The 19,934-nt window shown below is 32.9% G+C and overlaps 1 long non-coding RNA gene across 2 annotated transcripts in view; it reads left to right on the top strand.

Annotated features, from left to right (window-relative positions):
- The window catches only part of LOC136843214 (uncharacterized), a 155,837-nt gene that overhangs the window by 7,500 nt on the left and 128,403 nt on the right, over nt 1-19,934 (top strand). For both annotated transcript variants that reach the window (XR_010854481.1, XR_010854482.1), the window contains exons 4-5: nt 430-565; nt 2,361-2,455. This is a non-coding gene — a long non-coding RNA (uncharacterized lncRNA). The remainder of the gene's footprint in view (nt 1-429; nt 566-2,360; nt 2,456-19,934) is intronic.

The following is a 19,934-nucleotide window of genomic DNA, read 5'->3' as shown; positions in this document are numbered from 1 at the left end:
TAATAGGCTTATTTTTGCTTTTGTCTGTTGGCAAAGTTTTTTTTAGGTGTAATTGATATTTGTAGCTGTTAAAACTGACGTAAATACCATGTGACTGCTATTCGTGAACAACAATGAATGCCCAGTCTTTGTGATATTTTTACTTTAATTTTTAATCAGTAAATTGGAGAGCTTAGTTTTGAGCACTACTTCGTGCTCGGCCATTATTCATTCCTAGATTATAGAACGAGTAGGTCATTGGTCATCTGTTTCTATACTAAAAAATCAATATTTTTTTAGGATCGAATCTTTGATGGTCCATAAAGGTTAGTATTCGATCTACAACGTACTTCGAAATTAGAATGTGCCAGTTAAAATCAAACTTGAATAAATATGACGTTAGCTTTTAATTAAAGCAAACATATAATGAAAATTTAACGCTACTTCCAGACCTCCGTGGAATTTTGATGAAGCAAACTTCTCTGGCAATGTATTAATAAGTCAAAGTTCTCAAGCCAGGATGACTTACCGAAAGCTACGCAAAATCGGCCTTCTTCACCTTTCAGGTCTGCTTTAATATAAAGAGGTACGTTAATACAACGTTGTCTTACAACTAAATCAACCAACTTCTTAACTTTTATTTTACCTCCACCCCTACAGGGGCACCAATGTTCCATAGGTCTTATGACCTATGGGCCGTGCATGGGAGGTTTAACCAGCTAATTAATTTTTCCTTTCAGGTGGTAAGTGAATCTGTTAATTTTTTAGAGTTAACGTTCCTTAAGATTCTTTTTTGTTCTGAAGATTTAAAATGTCTACTGTTAGTCTACAGTGTAACATTATATTTAAAGGTAATTTTTTTTTTTTTTTTAACTTTACGTGGCTATTTTGCATTTCAAGTTTGGTAAGAAGATTGCACGGAAGTTAACGTAAGTTAATGTTACCAAAATTTTTATTATTCCTAAGATTGATTTCTACAGTTCAACAGTAATTTATTTTTAATTTTGCATAAATAACAGCTCAAAAGAACGTTAACTTTTAAAAATGTTTTTAGATTAAATTAAGAACATACCTTTTCGTAATGCTTTGCTTTTTACATTAAGTTTAATGTAATTCTCATCGTTATTCAAATAGAACTTGTAATTTGATAATTGATTTACACAACGCAAACTTTAGCTTCCCTTGGTTCTGTTAAAAGTTTTAAACTTTTTGATATTTATACCAGTGATGCAGTGAGCAGCCCTTTGTTTTCACTTCAATACAATACACACTAAAATATTTGTGCAATTTATGGACCTTTATTAATTTAGATTTTTATTCAGTCTAAAATTTTATTATATTTTATGCATCAATGAACCTTTATTATTAATATATAATTAAGTGGACACCCTTCCAATAATGTAGTTAACAAATCAGTATTCAAGAAACCAGTGGCAGAAGCTATTAAAATAGAAATTATATGATATTTTAATATTTGATTTAGCTTCCTTTGGCTCATAGTTCAAGTTAAAATACGTTGTTAATTTAAGGCTTTTAATTATGATAATTATGCCAACAATACAATGAGCAGTCCTTTGTTTTCACTTAAATACATTAGACACCTATATTTGTCTGCAGTCAAAGAACCATGACTAATAATTACGTGGGCACTATTTCAGAGAGTTATCTTTTAAGAATCTTTTCAGATGGAATTAACAACATACATTTTTCATAATGCATTACTTTAAACCTTAGGATTCTACGTAATTCTTTGGTTATGCATATAGAACTTTTAACTTAGATATTGACATTTGATTGACATAACGTAAATTATAGCTTCCCTTGGTTCATAGTTCAATTTAACACTTGTTAAAGCTTTTAGCTGTGATGTTTACGACAATACAATGAGCAGCCATTTGTTTTCACTTGAATACAATAGACAAACTTACATTTTATACAGTCAATGAACCTTGACCAATAATATATATTTTATGCGGTCAGTGAGCCTTGACCAGTAATAAGTTGACACCTTCCCAAAATGTTGATGTTAGTAAATCATTGTCCAAGAAACTATTGCCAGATTATGCTATGCATTTGCTTACCAATCCTGGCGAATTGATCTTTTGTTAAGTGGTCGGCAGCTCTGACGTCTTGACCTTATATATGGTAATTTCTTTGGTCACTTCACTTATTAGCACCTTGGGTACCTCTGGTCCCTTGGTTTTCTAGCAGTTTTGAATTTTTCTTTTGTTCCTTTGGTCGGAGGCTCTATATGTGATTGGTCTGTATATTGAGAAATTGGAATATATTGTGAAGGCTTTAGTTCCTAATAAGACTCGTAGACTAAAGCTTTTTGGTTTATTACTACGAAAGTTTTTGAACTTTTTTTTTTTTTTTTACAGGATGTTTACTGGAAAAGTTTGGAGAACGCAAACTATGCTTTTGCTATTCAAGAACTGTGTTCGCTGCTTTTACCCCTCAGTAGTTTTTAAATGAGGTGAGAATGGAGGTGGTTTTAATATAATTTTAGTAAGTTGTCCTGCATTGATGGTTGACAAGCTTAATTAGTTACTTAAACACTTCAATAAATAGTATTAAATGACAAACTTAATATGAATGTTCTTCCCTTCACCAATATTAGCAGTTGCAAACTTTGCAAAGTTTACTTGTCATAACTTACAAATTAAATATCTAAACTTTTTAAGCTATTGTCATAAATTACAAATTAAATACCTAAACTTTTTAAGCTGTTGTCATAAATTACAAATTAAATACCTGCATTTTTTAAGCTGTTGTCGTAAATTACAAATAAATACCTAAACTTTTCAAGCTGTTGTTATAGATTACAAATTAAATAACTAGACTTTTTAAGCTGTTTACCGTGATCAGGTCGCTTTATATAATCCCCAGGGTTTTACAATATATACCATACTAACTGATATAAATTGAACTGTTTTAGCATAAAAAAATACAGAACTGTTTTAGCATAAAAAAATACAGAACTGTTTTAACATAAAAAATACAGAACTGTTTTTACATAAAAATACAGAACTGTTTTAACATAAAAAGTACAGAACTGTTTTAACATAAAAAAATACAGAACTGTTTACCATAGAAAAATACAGAACTGTTTTAGCATAAAAAATACAGAAATTAAAAAAAATACAGAACTGTGTTTTAACATGAAAGAAAAAATACAGAACTGTTTTAATGTAAAACAGTTTTGTATTTTTTATGCTAAAGCAGTTCTGTATTTTTGTTAAAACAGTTTGTATTTTTTGTTTTATGTAAAACAGTTCTGTATTTTTTTATGTTAAAACAGTTCAGTATTTTTTAACAAAAAATACAGAACTGTTTTGGCGAAACAGTTGTTTTAACATAAAAATACAGAGGTTTTTAATATGAAAAATAGAGCTGTTTTAACATAAAAAACATACAGAACTGTTTTAACATTAAAAATACAGAACTTTTAATAAAACAGTTCCTGTTTTAACATAAAAAATACAGAACTGTTTTAACAAAGATACAGAACTGTTTTAACATTAAAGATACAGAACTTTTAATAAAACAGTTCCTGTTTTAAAAAAAAATACAGAACTGTTTTAACATTAAAAATACAGAACTATTTTAACATAAAAAATAACTTTTAACATAAAAAATACAGAACTGTTTTAACATAAAAAATAAAAAATAAAGAACTGTTTTAACATAAAAAATACACAACTGTCTTAACATTAAACATGAAAAATACAGAAGTCAAACCGTACGTACCACCAGTTAGTAATAGTATTTAAGGAGATAGTTATGGTGTTTCAATTTTATAATACCTGAAACTACTAATTCTTTTTAAAACGAGAGAAACCTGTAAACATCCGATATGATATAAATTTTTAACAAAGTTGGTGGAATGTGAAGAAAAATAAAATTCAACTCGGGTGTAAATAATTTAGAAAGCGTAAATAGTTTAATTTTAGTTGAAGTTATATGTGCCATTCGTGGTTTTAAATGAAACTAATAAATAGAAAATTCGGGCCACCAGAGGGAACATTAACCCATATTCTCCTATACTACAGAGATAAAGATTATAAATAAAAGGTACAAATTACGTTTACGTACCGATTGATAGATGATGAAGGTTATCAAATATTAAAACTCAAAAAGGTAATTTCCATTAGAGGATAGGGATGGTTTTTATTTAAAATGAATGCAAAACGAAGTGACTTAGGGCTTATGTCAACATAATAACAGATGCCGTCCACGAAATACACCCGTTAAAAACTAACCCTTGATTATAATTGAAACTAAAAATGGGAAATAGCTCTTTATTGATACTGTCAAGGCTTTCAAGTCTTATGCCGCACACCACTACAGTAAACTCGTGTGTGGGGGGGGGGTTAATTTGCTGTTCTCATGTTGAAAGTGTCCTGTGGGTGATGAAATTTCTGAGGGCCAATGAAGGTAAAAATATAATGACAAAAGTACAAATCTTCATTATCTACTCATATGGTCTTATATGGTATGTGTTCCAGAGATTAAATTACTACTCACTGGGCAATAAATTATCGATGCAAGTTTTTTTTAACTTGAACCCAGTAACGTAGCATTAAAATGGTGTTCAGGATCTTGGAAGAATCAATTGAATATTTGAAGAATCAATTAAATATTTGATGAATTAAGAATACTGGGCCAAGGTAAATCCTGCAAGTGCCTCATAAAAGGTAACAAAATGGCAACAAAATTTAGCACACCTTATCGGTGGATTAGTCTCTCTTCCATCTTACTTTCCACCCTCTCCTAAAAGTTGTTTCATAGTTTAACTGCTTGGTTTCCCTTTCTGCGCTGAATGACCTTATAGGTCCCAGTGCCCTGTGGTCTAAATTCAGTGTTCCGCTCCATTCCTTACCACAGGCACCCAGAACATCAACTCTGTGGAACACATTACGTACAGAGAAGACTTCTCTGAGAACGAAGGTTATTAGGGTTTTTGAAAGTTTACCCACGAAACAATCTCAAGGGGTGTTTTTAAACCTGAGCGATTTTCGATTGTAATAGCCTCAATAAAAGCAACTGCGATGTCCAGTTGAAGAAATAAAAAGAAACTGATGATTGAAAGTAGGAGTTAACTAATTTTCACTAACCTAGCTTTGAATTCCACGTTGGCTGGATGGCCCCCCAAATCCAAATAGTCCCGATACACTAGACCTACTATACGATACGGTAATACATGAGCCTATGATAGAAGGCCAAAAATGGATAGGAATTTAATAGGATACACTGAAATGGGTTATGCTAGTCCAGTCATATAAATTTTAAAGTATGAAGCATAAACTGTAAATATGCATTCAGACCCGCGTAAGAGTAACACTACCTAATTAGCGTGGGTAATGAAAATATATAAAGTCAAAAGTGTTTTGCTGATGATGCACAGTTTTACCTGGTGATGGGTGGTCATACGATAAAAACAGGGAAATGATTATTTACATCAAGAGTTAGACGAACAGGAAAATAATGGAACTAAACGAAGAAAAGATATGTATATCATTAAGGGTTCAAGAGTACCCTAAAATAGTGGACGGTAAAGCAATACAAATAACAGAAAAGAGCACGTAATGAAGACCGAGGATGCTCATCTAAGTATAAGGCAGTGAACAATAAACACAAAAGGCTGTCAGTATAAAAAGAATTTACTAAAACTGAAACTTAGTGCAGATTATATGCCACAGCCACAGCTTTCAAGAAAGACATTTTCTGGCAAGGAACATACTTTTCAAGTAAAGTTATCAGTCGCTTGTTGCACTCTTTACAAACCTATTTTGAAGTTATTTGCATCCCCCGTCCTAAATCAATTTTCTTTTTCTGCGCCAAAGTCTCCTCCAACTTTAGTGCATTTATTAATTTCCAGATATTCAGATGTTGGCATGAAATTGAATTTTGTAAGGTATTTTGAAAACCTTCAGGGTTATTATTAGCTCTAGTCATGCCGGTTGAAGTCCTCTCTGAAATATTCCATATTTCAACTGGAAATATTGGGGCCAGACGACGTCTTGTAGCGCCTCTTCCTCTTTCGGGTCCTATGTAAGTCACTTCGAAATACGACACAAATTCTTGTGGCAAACCATCGCCATCTGGCAGTTCTTGTTATCAATTACTGGTAAGAAAGCAAGTGCTGTAAAGCACTTTATTTATAGACGAAATACTTCACCTGTATTGTACTGGACTTTATGACCTAGCTTGACAAGTTTTCGGTAGAGGTTTTGAGAACAATGAAATAAACAACCAGTTACCTCTGTGTCAGGAAATCTTGAAATATGGCTATTCACTGGGGCTTTTCGAAGTCCGTCATATACCTTTTAGGCTGAACATCAGAGCGAAGAGTAACTGACAGACAACAGCCGATCATAAGTTGCTTGCCGCTTGTTGGGTAACAATGCGAAAGCACGAAGTGCATTCAAAATACCTATTTGAGTGCTGATTGTATACAACTGGTAATATATAGATGGCATCAGTTCCCCTAGAACCACCAAACTAATAGTTATTTTAAAATTAGAAATAAACGACACTCAAGAAGAAACTAAAGACTTATTTATTCAAAAATAGATATGACAGGGAAACATTATACAAGAAAACTATTAACAGGGCTGGCAAACTGTTTGGGTCGCCGGGTGAGCTAAATGAGGATTGGAAGTAGGTTCACCAAAAATGTATATCCCATAAGTGGTTAATGCTGTCAGTACACCTCACGCAGTGCACTGTAGGCATTACTTAAGGTTCTTTTTAGCGCCCCCTCTGCCCCTAGCTGCAACCTCTTTCATTCTTTTTACTGTACCTCCGTTCATATTCTATCTCTTCCACCTTGCTATCCATCATCTCCTAACAATTGTTTCATAGTGCAACTAGGTTTTCCTTCTGTTGCACCTTTCAACCTTTCTACTTTCAATTTCCCTTTCAGCGCTGAATGACCTCATAGGTCCCAGTGCTTGGCCTTTTGACTGGATTCTATATTCCATCCATCCAACTATATAGAAACAATGATTTTGATTTGGGTGGTGGTTGTGTGACTGAAACATCTTACTTACTCTGGTTGGGATATTTTCTTAAGGGAGTGAGTAGGAAAGGAAGAGGGACTTTTCCAAAAAGTGGATTATTATCCCAGGATAATTTTCCCTTCTTGTCCCAGACGTGAATAGGTACTTCGCACTTGGACGACTTGAATGTGTCATACATTAACAGGCTTGCTTTGCAACTCTTCATTTCACACTTTCAATAAATTTCTGACCCATCATCGTTTGTTTTCTGCCTTTCGTGAATGTAATTTAAGTCATCTACGAGTTTCTTTCCTCCACGGGTGCTCTCTCTGAATGGTACGAGACGTGGTTATATAAAAATGTCATTAAACTTCCAGAACCTCGGATGCAACTGCCAAATGTTACTGATATACTTGAATTCTTAAAAAATGATATAAACTACTAAGCTTTTAGCTTACTGAAAAATCAAATTATGCAATTTCCATTTCCAAAATAAGGCAATTGCCCTAAGCTGTTTCCAAAAAAATTTCCTTCCTAGATAAGCTGTTTGCTTATTTTGGGTGTTAAATTACCGGGTGTTAAAGAAACCGGATCTCAATTTACCGAGAGTCAAAATACCGGGAGTGAAATCACCATGATCAAAGTCCAGGGAGTCAAAGTGCCTAATATATATATTTATATGTTATATATTTATATGTTAAGAATGTATCATCAACATATCGCCTGTACACCAGAGGCTTGAAATCTTCCGGACATTCATTCAACCATTCTGCTTCATAATGAGCAAGGAAAGCACTATCTAGTGTTGGTCCCAATGGGTTTCAATATATAAATATATATATATATATATATATATATATATATATATATATATATATATATATATATATATACATACAAATATATATGTATGTATATATATATATATATATATATATATATATATATATATATATATATATATATATATAGTATATACAAATATATATATGTATGTATATATATATATACACACATATATATATGTTACAGGCAGATAGCAAAACCAGGCATCTCGCTTGTAGCGAAATGCACTTAGGGATATTTGATCCCCCTAGGGGCTAGTACTAAATACGACGAAACAGTGACCCACCTACACTGTTTCGCAGTGTTTAGTATTAGCCCTTGGGGGGTCAAATGTATTTCGATGTGTTTAGTACTAACCCCTGGAAGATCAAATGTCCTTAAGTGCATTTCGCTATCTGCCTGAAATTTCAGGCACTTCGTGAAATGCCTGGTTTCACTATCTGCCTGTAACACACACACATATATATATATATATATATATATATATATATATATATATATATATATATATATATATATATATATATATATATACGTGTATGTGTGTTTGTGTATATATATATATAAATATATATATATATATATATATATATATATATATATATATATATATATATATATATATATATATATATATATATATATATATATATGTATGTATGTATATGTATATGTATATAAAAGTATCTTATTTTATCCGCAGTTTACTATGTATGTATGTATATATATGTATATATATAAAAGTATCTTATTTTATCCGCAGTTTACTTTAAGCAAATTCTGGTTTTAGTTTATATCCGATGAAATAAACCCCCCCTTTTTTTTTACCCTTCTTAGGTGATAATTTGATCTTAGGTGCGACCTTTTTTTCTTTTCGAGTTAACACCACATGATTTGCAATTCACATAAAATCCCTATAAGTGTTTTCATAAAAGTATTCATATTCCATTCATGTTTTTGAACAATCGGATTAGAATACGTAAATGAAATCAGCTCACTGATTTTTTTTTCATTTTAAAACTACGACTTCCTACACCTAGTGGGTTTCTAGACGAATGTAGGAGCACCACCATAATTTAAGAAATTATGAAGCATCCAATTTATAAGCTAATTTATATATAAGATCTCTCAACAGCTTGAGATAGGGTGCGTAAAAGATTAACATTAAAGAAGTCCAAATCAGATGTTTATTACGAAGTCATTAACATAACATAAACTTGCATAATAAATGTATTCGTTAGTCTTATCCAGTTAATGAATGCACAGAATTTATTAAAATAGGGAGAATTAAGGGAATAAAGTAATAATTCTCGAGAAAAATCTAAATCATTTTAAAGTATTTGGGAAGACCTTTTATATTACCTAAAATACTGACAAACAAATTTCACAAAATGTCTGTAACTCAAAGCATGTTAAATTTACAATTGATTCCATAGTCCATGAGACATTGAAGCATAGAGTGCAGTTGTGATTAGCAGTTTATTTTACTTCAAGCATTTAATACAAATAAAAAATGTAGGAAAACCAAACAAATATTCCTCTTTCGAAAACATGTACTAAAATCTAATTTTCTGAATATGCAGTTCTTTAGTAGTAACAACATATATCCTTACCAAAAGCAATAAATATCTCTAACAAGGGTTTAAGGGGATTATTGTTACAGATTATTTTGAAAAATTTCTATGTCCCCTACGGTGCAGAACAGATTTTTGCCACTTGAAATAATGTATTGCCAACTACGATAAGCATGATGTGATATACATGATAAAGAACAATAACAAAAATAATTTTTTTGCTGGAATTGCAACTGCAGTTGCCAAAAAATTTGACTAGGGAACCATAACGGCCGTTCATAATAGTTTCTCTCTCTCTCTCTCTCTCTCTCTCTCTCTCTCTCTCTCTCTCTCTCTCTCTCTCTCTCTGACCAAAAAAAAACATGACATGGAATAAGTATGCTAGGGTTGCTTTTGTATTGTAGTAGATCTTGCAGATTCTGCGGAGTAAAACAAGATTTAAAAATTTCTGCATGGCAAGAAACATACTTTGAAAATATTATTAAACAAAAGAAACTGTGTATGTAGAGATACTCGCTCCCCTACCTTGAGGGCTAATCGTCCAAAATCTAGGTGATCAAGTTGCAATTTCTGCTGTTTACACACTCAATAATCAACTGTAGGCGTAAAGAAAACGAAAATCTCTACTACTGTATGTATAATAGCAATGGAACACTGGCATAAATATCTGATTATTAATTTATAATAAGTAGTTCTGTTGTCATATTTGTCTAGAGTTCATGGGGGGTAGTACTATCAGTGCACCTCATGTGGTGCAATGTAGGCATTACTTAAGTTTCTTTGAATCGTCCCTTCGGTCTCTAGCTGCAACTCATTTCATTCCTTTTATTGTACCTCCGTTCATATTGTCCTTCTTCCATCTTACTTTCCTCCCTCTCCTAACAAATGTTTCTTGGTGCAACTGCGAGGTTTTCCTCCTGTTACACCTTTCAATCTTGATCACTGTCAATTTCCCTTACAGCACTGAATGACCTCATCGGTCCCAGTGCTTGGCCTTTGGCCTAAATTTTATGTTCCAGACCATAAAAAAACATTAAATGATACATTGTCAGCATACTGAAATTCGGGAAAGGAAAGACTGACAGTAAATAAGAACACTTTCCTGCTAAAAGTAGGGTTTTAGTTTCTTTGTATGAGAAGTCTTTAATCCTGTCAGCTTTTTCAAAAAGCAGCATTGTATGAAATACTGAAATCAAATTAGTATTGCAAAAGTCGTGACAATGTTCTTTTATGGAGGGCTCAGGTGTCTTGCCTAGAGGTAAAAAGAGCCCTTATGTTTCTATGGTCAAAAGCTTTAATAGGCAACTTTCGTTGAATTAACCTCATATTCCGAACTACACTTCGGATACACAACGTGAATACAAATACTGATCACAATTCGCTGGTCAACTTTTGGTGCCGCCAGTGCACATCATGCGGTGCACTGTATGCATTACTTAAGGTTCTTTGCAGCGTGCCTTCGGCCCCTAGCTACAACGCCTTTCGTTCCTTTTACTGTACCTCCTTTCATATTCTCATTCTTCCATCTTACTTTCCACCCTCTCCTAACAGTTGATTCATAGTGCAACTGCGAGGTTACATCTTCCAAACTTTTACTGTCAATTTCCGTTTCAGCTCTGAATGACCTCATCGGTCCCAGTGCTTGGCCTTTGGCCTAAATTCTCTATTCAGTTCAATTCATTTCAATGGCTCCTTAAATTGGAACAGACGGCCAAATCTAAAATGATTAAAAAAGAAATCACTTCATCACTGCACCGTGTCTTTCAATACGTTGGCAATCAGGGACTCCCAAAACTTTTCTATTTCATCCCTCGTGAACCCATTCAATAGCCTTTCTCTCCCTCCAGTCACTTTCCTTAATCCATCATTATTTATGATTTATTGGTCTGTCGGACGGGTGTCACAAAATCCGTCCATCCATTTCCTCCCGTCTCCCTCTCTTGTTCCCTTCATCGATTTCTACTGCCGAGCATAAATTCTCTAAACCCTCCCTTCTTAACGCATGTCCCAGTTGTTTATGTATGTTCGGATATTTTTTTCATATTTCAATTTCCCCGCTTTGTGTCCACAATTTTAAACTGCTCCTACTCATTACCATATGTACTTTCTGCACATCCACATTTCGGATGCTTCCAGTCCCTTTTCTGTCATCATTCATCCACTTTTCGCAGCCTTACAAGATAATTTTTTTCTATTGCTCAGTGTTTTCTATGCTGTAATAATATAGTTCTGATTTTCACTAAAATTTAAATTTCTTTAAATGGTCTCTTTGCTTCCAAACTCCTATACTTCATTTGCCTATTACAAGGCACAACTGACTATATCCAGCTACCAAGGCACCTAAATTATCTACAGTGATCAACTGTTAAGTGATATATAGTCTTTTATTTTTTTCTCAACAATCCTATTTACTTGGTGAAGCAATTTTTATATCAGGTTCTTCGGTGTCTACTTCATACCGAATGCATTTAACGTTTTGACCACACACACACACAAACATAACCAGGTACGCACACTACCCACTTCAGCTGTCCTCATGAAAATTCCACCATACAGTGGACATAGATCCGTGGATTTCCCACAGCTGTCTTACCTGTTATTTCACCACAGCTCACCCGCTTTCCTCTCCTTCACTTTTTATTGCTGCGTGTTGATTCCAATATAAGTTTCCGTAATCCATAAATCATAGATAAGAATCAGTTTACCCATCATACTTTCAGAACGAAAATAATATATCTTGCATAAAAAACGTTCCTCCACATTTAATCTTCTCGGTGGGGGGTATTTGGCACTACTCCCAAGTGCACCTCACGCGGTGCACTGTAGGCATTGCGTACAGTTTTTTGCAGCGTCCATTCGGTCCCTAGCTGCAACCCCTTCTCACTGTGCCTCTGTTCATATCAACTTTCACATTATTTTTCTCCCACCGTACTTTCCATTCTCTCCTAACAATTGTTAGACAGTGGAACTGCGAAATCTTACTCTTTTTACACCTTTAAACTCTCTACTCTTAATTTCCCTTTCGGCGCTGAATGACCTCGTAAGTCCCAGTGTTTGACCTTTGGCCAGAATTTTATATTCCAGTTCAAATTCCATATTTTCTGTCTAATTCTTCTTCCATTAACCATTCATGTATTGCTTTCTAAATTACTTTTGGGGGTTGACTCGAGACAGTCCTGCGTTTCCAGTACTGAGGCCCATTTTTTTCAGGAATAGTTGCAAAGAAAGACCTCAATTTGCTTTAGTAATTCTCTGGAGTCATATAATGCAGTTGACCATCCTCTTTACCCTCTTCACTCCACAGTTCCCCAGTCCTGTGAATAGACGTTTTTGTGTATATACATGATCCTTTATTCACCGTATACATATTCTCTTTTTCTAGCTTTCATATTTCAGTTGAATTTTAGTCATTTTTGCAAAATACATCTCTAATATACAGTGCGTCTCCTGATGATAGTAATTGAAATGAAACATGATCAAATCCCTAAACCATTTTTATAAATACTTTCATATACTTTCACAGTTCTTATTTTTTTTCTTTTTCACATGCTTTTTTCTTGTTAAAGTTCTTGAAATATTACAAGGTAAATACCTAAATGATATTTGTTCCTCCTCCCCCGCAAAAAAAAAAAAAAAAATAAATTCCGAATCAATATATTATCCCTCGTCTACAAGTATAAAAACAATATTTAAAGTTGGATTTCAAGTTAATTTATTCAAATATTTATTATTATTCATCCTGAAATGACTTTTTGATTGACTTAAACAATACAAAAGTAGGTTCTGCCTCTAAATTTGTGGTTTAGAAAAATTACCTCTCGTCGGATTCCCCTTACAACTCCAAATTTTCGTGAAGTAACCCAAAACCCCGCAATAAATGAAAGGTCTGAACGTGGCTGATGCTATAAGAAATATGATTATCTTAGAGAAAACATTCCCCCTCGAACCTTTGAGAATTAACTTATTCCGTATAAGTTGGACTTGAGCGCCGTAAGCATTGTAAGAAAAAGCTTGAGGGACCAAGGACTCACAAGATGGGCTTCAAAGCGAGCGGAAAATGGTCTCCGAAAGGTCTTTCTTAAAAGGAAAAGGTACTTTTACAAGCTTCCTAAATGAAAGGGGACGTAACTATTTTATTTGTTTTATCCCGATTTGATTTTTTTTTCTTAATGAGCCTATCATTCCGTCTCCGTATGAATTCATTTTCCTTTTAGAGTTTAATGATAGTAGACACCAGAGTAGAAAGTAATCAATTAAATATTTTTACATGAACTCCAGAGCACCCAAATGTTCCTAATTAGTCACGATTAAAAAAGAATTTTACCTTTTTTATCGTACTTTCGAGAAACCTAAGGGCTGGTTAATTTCTAGGTAAATATTAAAAGGAGTCATAGGCAAATTTTACTTGGATCATATCTATCAGATAGATAGGTATTGGTATGATGCGTTTCAGAGAGAGAGAGAGAGAGAGAGAGAATCTCATAAATATCCTAGATGATTGGTATACCTCGGTACATTAAACATTACTTTGCCGAAGCCCTAACCCCTCCTGATTAATCAGTTGGTGGTATATAATTTGGTAGATATATCTTCATTAAATTTCTTTCTCATTTCATCCCCATCATTGACCACCTGCAGTCAACTGACCATCAAGTGCATAATTCATTGCTTAGGTAAAGAGGGTCTCACTTAGTTTTTCAGGCTGTGCCAATCAGACGATTCTCTAAGGAAGTGAAGAATCTATATTTGATTTAATATCTAGATTAATTTTAGTGGAAAACGTATAAAAAAATATTAGGGAATCGCGAATAACAGAGTTGACCCAAAAAATAGTAAATGTATCCAGTAAGTTCATATATCCAGCAATGTCCCTTCTTTTAAGAAAACAGAAAATAATAATAATAATAAAAGCAATGAAAACGCTTAAAGTCACGCATAAGTAGGGTAAATTCGTATTTTTTTGTGACTATGACCTCCTCTCGTGAATCGAGACTGGGTTCCCTCTTAAGGGGCAAATGTCCTAACAATTGCATAACAAGTATCCTCTTCTGTGAAGTATGCTTTATTTGTCTTATAGAATACTGACGTAATTGGCTTAGTCTGCGATGACACGGGAAATATAAAATATTTTTCATGCATGGTAAGATTAAATCGTATGTTTATAATGGGCGTCCTTTTCAACACGCTATTCATGCATCACCTTCCTGCTAGACGTTGTGAAGGGTTAAAACAAATACCTGGATAGGCATGAATGGCTGCGTGGCGTTGTGTAAAGAGTGAAGTCAACAGTAGCGTTAAAATGAACTTTGAGAAGAAATGGAGTGGTTAAACTGCTGCCATTTGACGAATCAAAAAGCAGTCGTTTAAATCGACCATGAATTGCATATGATACTAAGGTGTTTAGTCTTTGAATGAATGTACTCTGTAGACTGATGAGAATGTAAATTAGCTTAAATTTTACTTGTGGACTTCTAATACTGATTGGCCTAAATTTAAGGTATATATCAGATCACCCTTTTATGTGATGAACTTCCATCTCTTCTGCATTATAAACATGGTAGTGTCACGTCAACTAGAGTGTAGATCTATTAGCAATCGGGTTAAACAAGAACAGATTTCAATGTTATTGTCAAAAGGCAAAAAAAAAAAAAAAGTATTTTCAGACCACCTGTAACCATTACATCACAATAGATATAAGAGAATGTGAGCTTAGATTTATAATCACAAATAGAGATGAAAGACAATGGGAGAAGAATCTTGGATTCAAGATGCAAGGAATACTCGACTGCTTGCCGAGAGAATAATACTCAAGAGTAGTAATAACGTGAGAAATACAGCATTTGCAAAAGTAGATACAAGAAGTCTTACAAACAACAAGTAGTTTCGAAGAAAATTGGGAGATGAGTGCATGATGTGAGTGTGAAAGAGTCATAGTTAGCGGTATTTTTATTATCAGTTAGTTATGATTTATTTCTGGTTGATATCATTACTTTGAAATTGTTTAAATCAGGAAACTTGAAACGATTTTGTTCACAAATTTGTTCTATTTACGTTTCACATTTTTCGTACATCAAACCCTGATTATAGAAATTAATTTAATAAGATTATCAGGGATGGGTTTTGCGGCTTTCGCCTTATGAGAATACGAAACAGTACCAAGTACATTCAGTTCTCTCTCTCTCTCTCTCCTCTCTCTCTCTCTCTCTCTCTCTCTCTCTCTCTCTCTCTCTCTCTCTTCCTATATATCCAGTCCGCGGGTAATTGGATAGGCCTATTTTCAGTTCCCGTAGGGGAAGGAAAGGCCTCTTACATGTTTCCCAGTTTGACCCACCGACATAGATAACTTTGTTTTCATATCTCAGGCAGGAATACCGTTTCACTTAAAGTGTATTTGAAATTATAGCGACCTACAGATAACCTCACACTGCTAAAAGTGCTTCCTCATGAATATAAATGGTAAGCATATCCGAATATCAATGACTTTACAAGTACTGAACTGTATGCAAAGTATGATCTGTATAAGTACACGCTCATGTGCAGAGGGAAAAACAGACATCATACAACAAAACACACACACACACACACACACACACACACATATATATATATATATGTGTGTGTGTGTGTGTGTGTACATATATATAGATATATGTACACGCATATGTGTGCTTTATATATGTATATATATACATGTATGTATATATATATATATGTAAATATATATATATATATATATATATATATATATATAAATTATATATATAATATATATATATATATATATATATATATATATATATATATATATATATATATATATATATATATATATATATATATATATATATATATATATATATATATATATATATATATAATATATAATATATATGTGTGTGTATAGAATCGTACATAATTGTAATAACCACAGTGCCCTCAGCTTCTCGATTTCTTCATACTTTTTGAACACGTTTATCACTATAAAGCGTAAGATCCAAATGGTAGAACATTAATTAATTCTGGCGTGTGTGGCAGGATTCTAAACCCTATTCGGATTATCAGAATTAGGTCCCGTAACCCCCCACATCGTGGTCGCATGCATACTTCCAAATGAACACCATATTCGTTAGAAACTTGAATTTCAAGTCAATGGTGGTTGTAGGAATGTTCCATATAAACGGGGGTTTATCTGCCGAACAGTAATAATAATAATAATAATAATAATAATAATAATAATAACATAACAACAGTATTTAACTGCCAAAACGCGGATGAACACTGTAAAAGAAACCTTCAATGACCATTAGCCACTTCATATAACTAGGCAGATGTTGTTCAGCTCCACTATTCACCTCTATCTTGCATGTATTCTCGCACTTCTTGTGTTCATATGTAAACCACACACACACACACACACACACACACACATATATATATATATATATATATATATATATATATATATATATATAATATATATATATATATATATATATATATATATATATATATATATATATATATATATATATATATATATATATATATATAATTATATAATACACTATTCTTTGTGGTTCATCGATGCATAAATGCATACGACGGGCTTATTAGCAAGTTGCTGATTTTAAAAGTGTTTGCCTCATTCTCCAAAGACGGCATATTTAACTAATTCCTTTGGAAAAGTAAGTGGCATGTATTTCATTTTTCTCTACGAGGAGGGCGAGTGGCTGCAGCAAATATTGCATAAAACACAATCTGTAATGCTTTCGAAAACGCTTGATAAATCGGACTTCGCAGAACGTTTCCTTTGAAGGTCAAGATCACCACCCTCATGAAAGAATAAAAAATCGGTCACTACTATTGCTTTGATAAATTCAGTGATCAAAAGCGATTACGTCAGCAAGTTTAAGTAAGAGCTTTATAAAAACTCGGCTAACAGAGCATCTAAACCTTTTTAAATGTGACTACTCGCATCTCTAATGTAATAGTTTTGGGTAAACAATAAGAAGCCTTGGCATCCCGTGGTACCTTACTGGTACACAAGCAATAGACATGAGGGTCTTTGGTTACTCGCCATTGTGAATCCAATGTGAATGGACACAAGAACAACCATTTGGATCGTTTACACAAGAACCATTTGAATCATTTACACAAGAACCATTTGCATCATTTACACAAGATCCATTTGAATAATTTATACAAGAACCGTTTGAATCATTTACACAAGAACTATTTGAATCATTTACACAAGAAACGTTTGAATCACTTGCACAACCATTTGAATCAGTTACTGCAGGCCTGAGACAGAGACAGGCAGTTATTAGTTGTTTTAACGGAATAAACGTAATTCCTTTTTTCAGAATTTATGCAGCAAAACAAGGCATTTACACTGCACAGTATGAACACATTATCAGGCACAGAAGCCACATGTGATGTTTGTTCAAAAGATGTTTTCTTAAAACCAAGCTTCACAACAGATAACGCCAATAAATGGTACATGTACTTGAATGTTAGTGAATTACATGTGTGCTTAAATATCAAATCATTGCTTCAGATGAAATGATAAACTTTCCACCAAAGCCTTTGAAGTGCAAATCATATTTATAATTTAACTGCAAATTTTCGATATCTACATACTTCAGCAACACGTATCATTTACATATAGTATCAAAAAGCATTCACCTGTCATTATGCAACATACTGTAGTTGATTGCGAAAAAAACTGTCGATTTGCATTGTACACACTATTTAACTTATGTTTCTTTGATATATTGTTAGAAATTAGTTACCTTTAATAATTCTGCCTTAACCTACACTCCCAGACCTTTGTACACAATTGAAATATGTACATCACGATAAGAAATTTAGTAAAGTCTTGCTCGTTTGGCATCGTAGGAATCAGTTGTTTTCAAGAAGTCTAATGTGATTTTAATTAAAGGGGTAAATTAAAATCTGTTATATGATATATCTAGAGGAAAGGAATCCAGCCAAAAATAGGTGGATTGGATAGGCCCTTCAATTTCAAATTGGAACTGATACTGGACACGTAAAAAACGAAGTAGCGTTGTACGCTGCTTGGCTATAATTACGGTACTTTAATTTGCTTGTTAAATCTAATAAAAGTTTCGCCGAAGTTGATGGCACGAGGCTATAAGTACTCTTGAAAATTTTGAGCCATATAAACGCGGTATAAACCCGCAATATTACTGTACTGAAACAGGGAAGCGTTTGTGTCCAGGGAGCCAGTTAACGAGAGAAAAATACCTTGTTTACTCGACCAACTGTTACTGGGATATTAGATGTTCGCCACGCGACCATTTCTTATAATACCCAATGCTCCCAACAGCTGCGTTGTATCTTTGCCTGATGGTGAAATGCATCACGTCACTGGATAAAACTGGCGAAATTTCTAAACCTTCAGCATTTGTGGTAGAGAATATATTTATGAAATCTAGAAAGGGCATGTAACCCGTCGATAAAAAGCCGATCAGGTATGTTTAAGGTGAAGTTACAAGAACACTAGGTCAATGTGATGAGTTCCTTTTTCGCACCAGCTATTCAGTTTTGGATTTGATTGCAGGTTACGTCTATTAAAGGTTATAAGTATTGCTTGGAAGGTTATAAGAAATGTTATGAGGTTTATATATATACTGTATATCGCAGAAATTGTAGTTGTGATAACTGTCATATATTATATCATTAAATTATGGAATGTAACTCACTCAGAATTTAAGGATTATAATATCACCAATGTCGAGCAAAAAAAAATATATTTATTAAATATTGATGTATGTAAACATATTATACATAAATTTAAGAATATGGATAAAAGGTAATAGAAATGATTAATAATAATAATAATAATAATAATAATAATAATAATAATAATAATAATAATAATAAGAAAATTATATTCAGTCTGAAGAAAACGCACCTTATAAACTATTAAACTACTACAACAAGGAACCGTCATACTCATTTTGCCCTTTTTTAACGTTAGTAGGCTGCCGGGTAGATTTTCCGTAAGCAGAAAGCTCTTAAACTTTTATTTCGTTACTGCAAGTTACAAAATAATATTTGTGAAGTCTGAAACTTATTATATTCGTAGGTAACCATATTCAGTCATAACACACATCTAATAATTTGCTGATATTAATGTTAATTTAACTGTATGCAACAAACTATTAGCAGATAAACATTTGCAAATCGAGACGTAAACAAATCTGAAAGAACAGGCAATTAATCAAATGGACCGAAAAATTAAGAGATCATATAGATTATATATATATATATATATATATATATATATATATATATATATATATATATATATATATATATATATATATATATATATATATATAGAGAGAGAGAGAGAGAGAGAGAGAGAGAGAGAGAGGCAACTGTTTAACTACCCATTACTTTTAGGCTGGTATATATATATATATATATATATATATATATATATATATATATATATATATATATATATATATATATATATATATATATATATATATATATATAT

This window comes from Macrobrachium rosenbergii, chromosome 11, assembly GCF_040412425.1.
Source record: "Macrobrachium rosenbergii isolate ZJJX-2024 chromosome 11, ASM4041242v1, whole genome shotgun sequence".
NCBI classification, from domain to species: Eukaryota; Metazoa; Arthropoda; class Malacostraca; order Decapoda; family Palaemonidae; genus Macrobrachium; species Macrobrachium rosenbergii.
The sequence above is the reverse complement of the archived record's forward strand: the minus strand, read 5'-3'. Positions and strand labels throughout refer to the sequence as shown.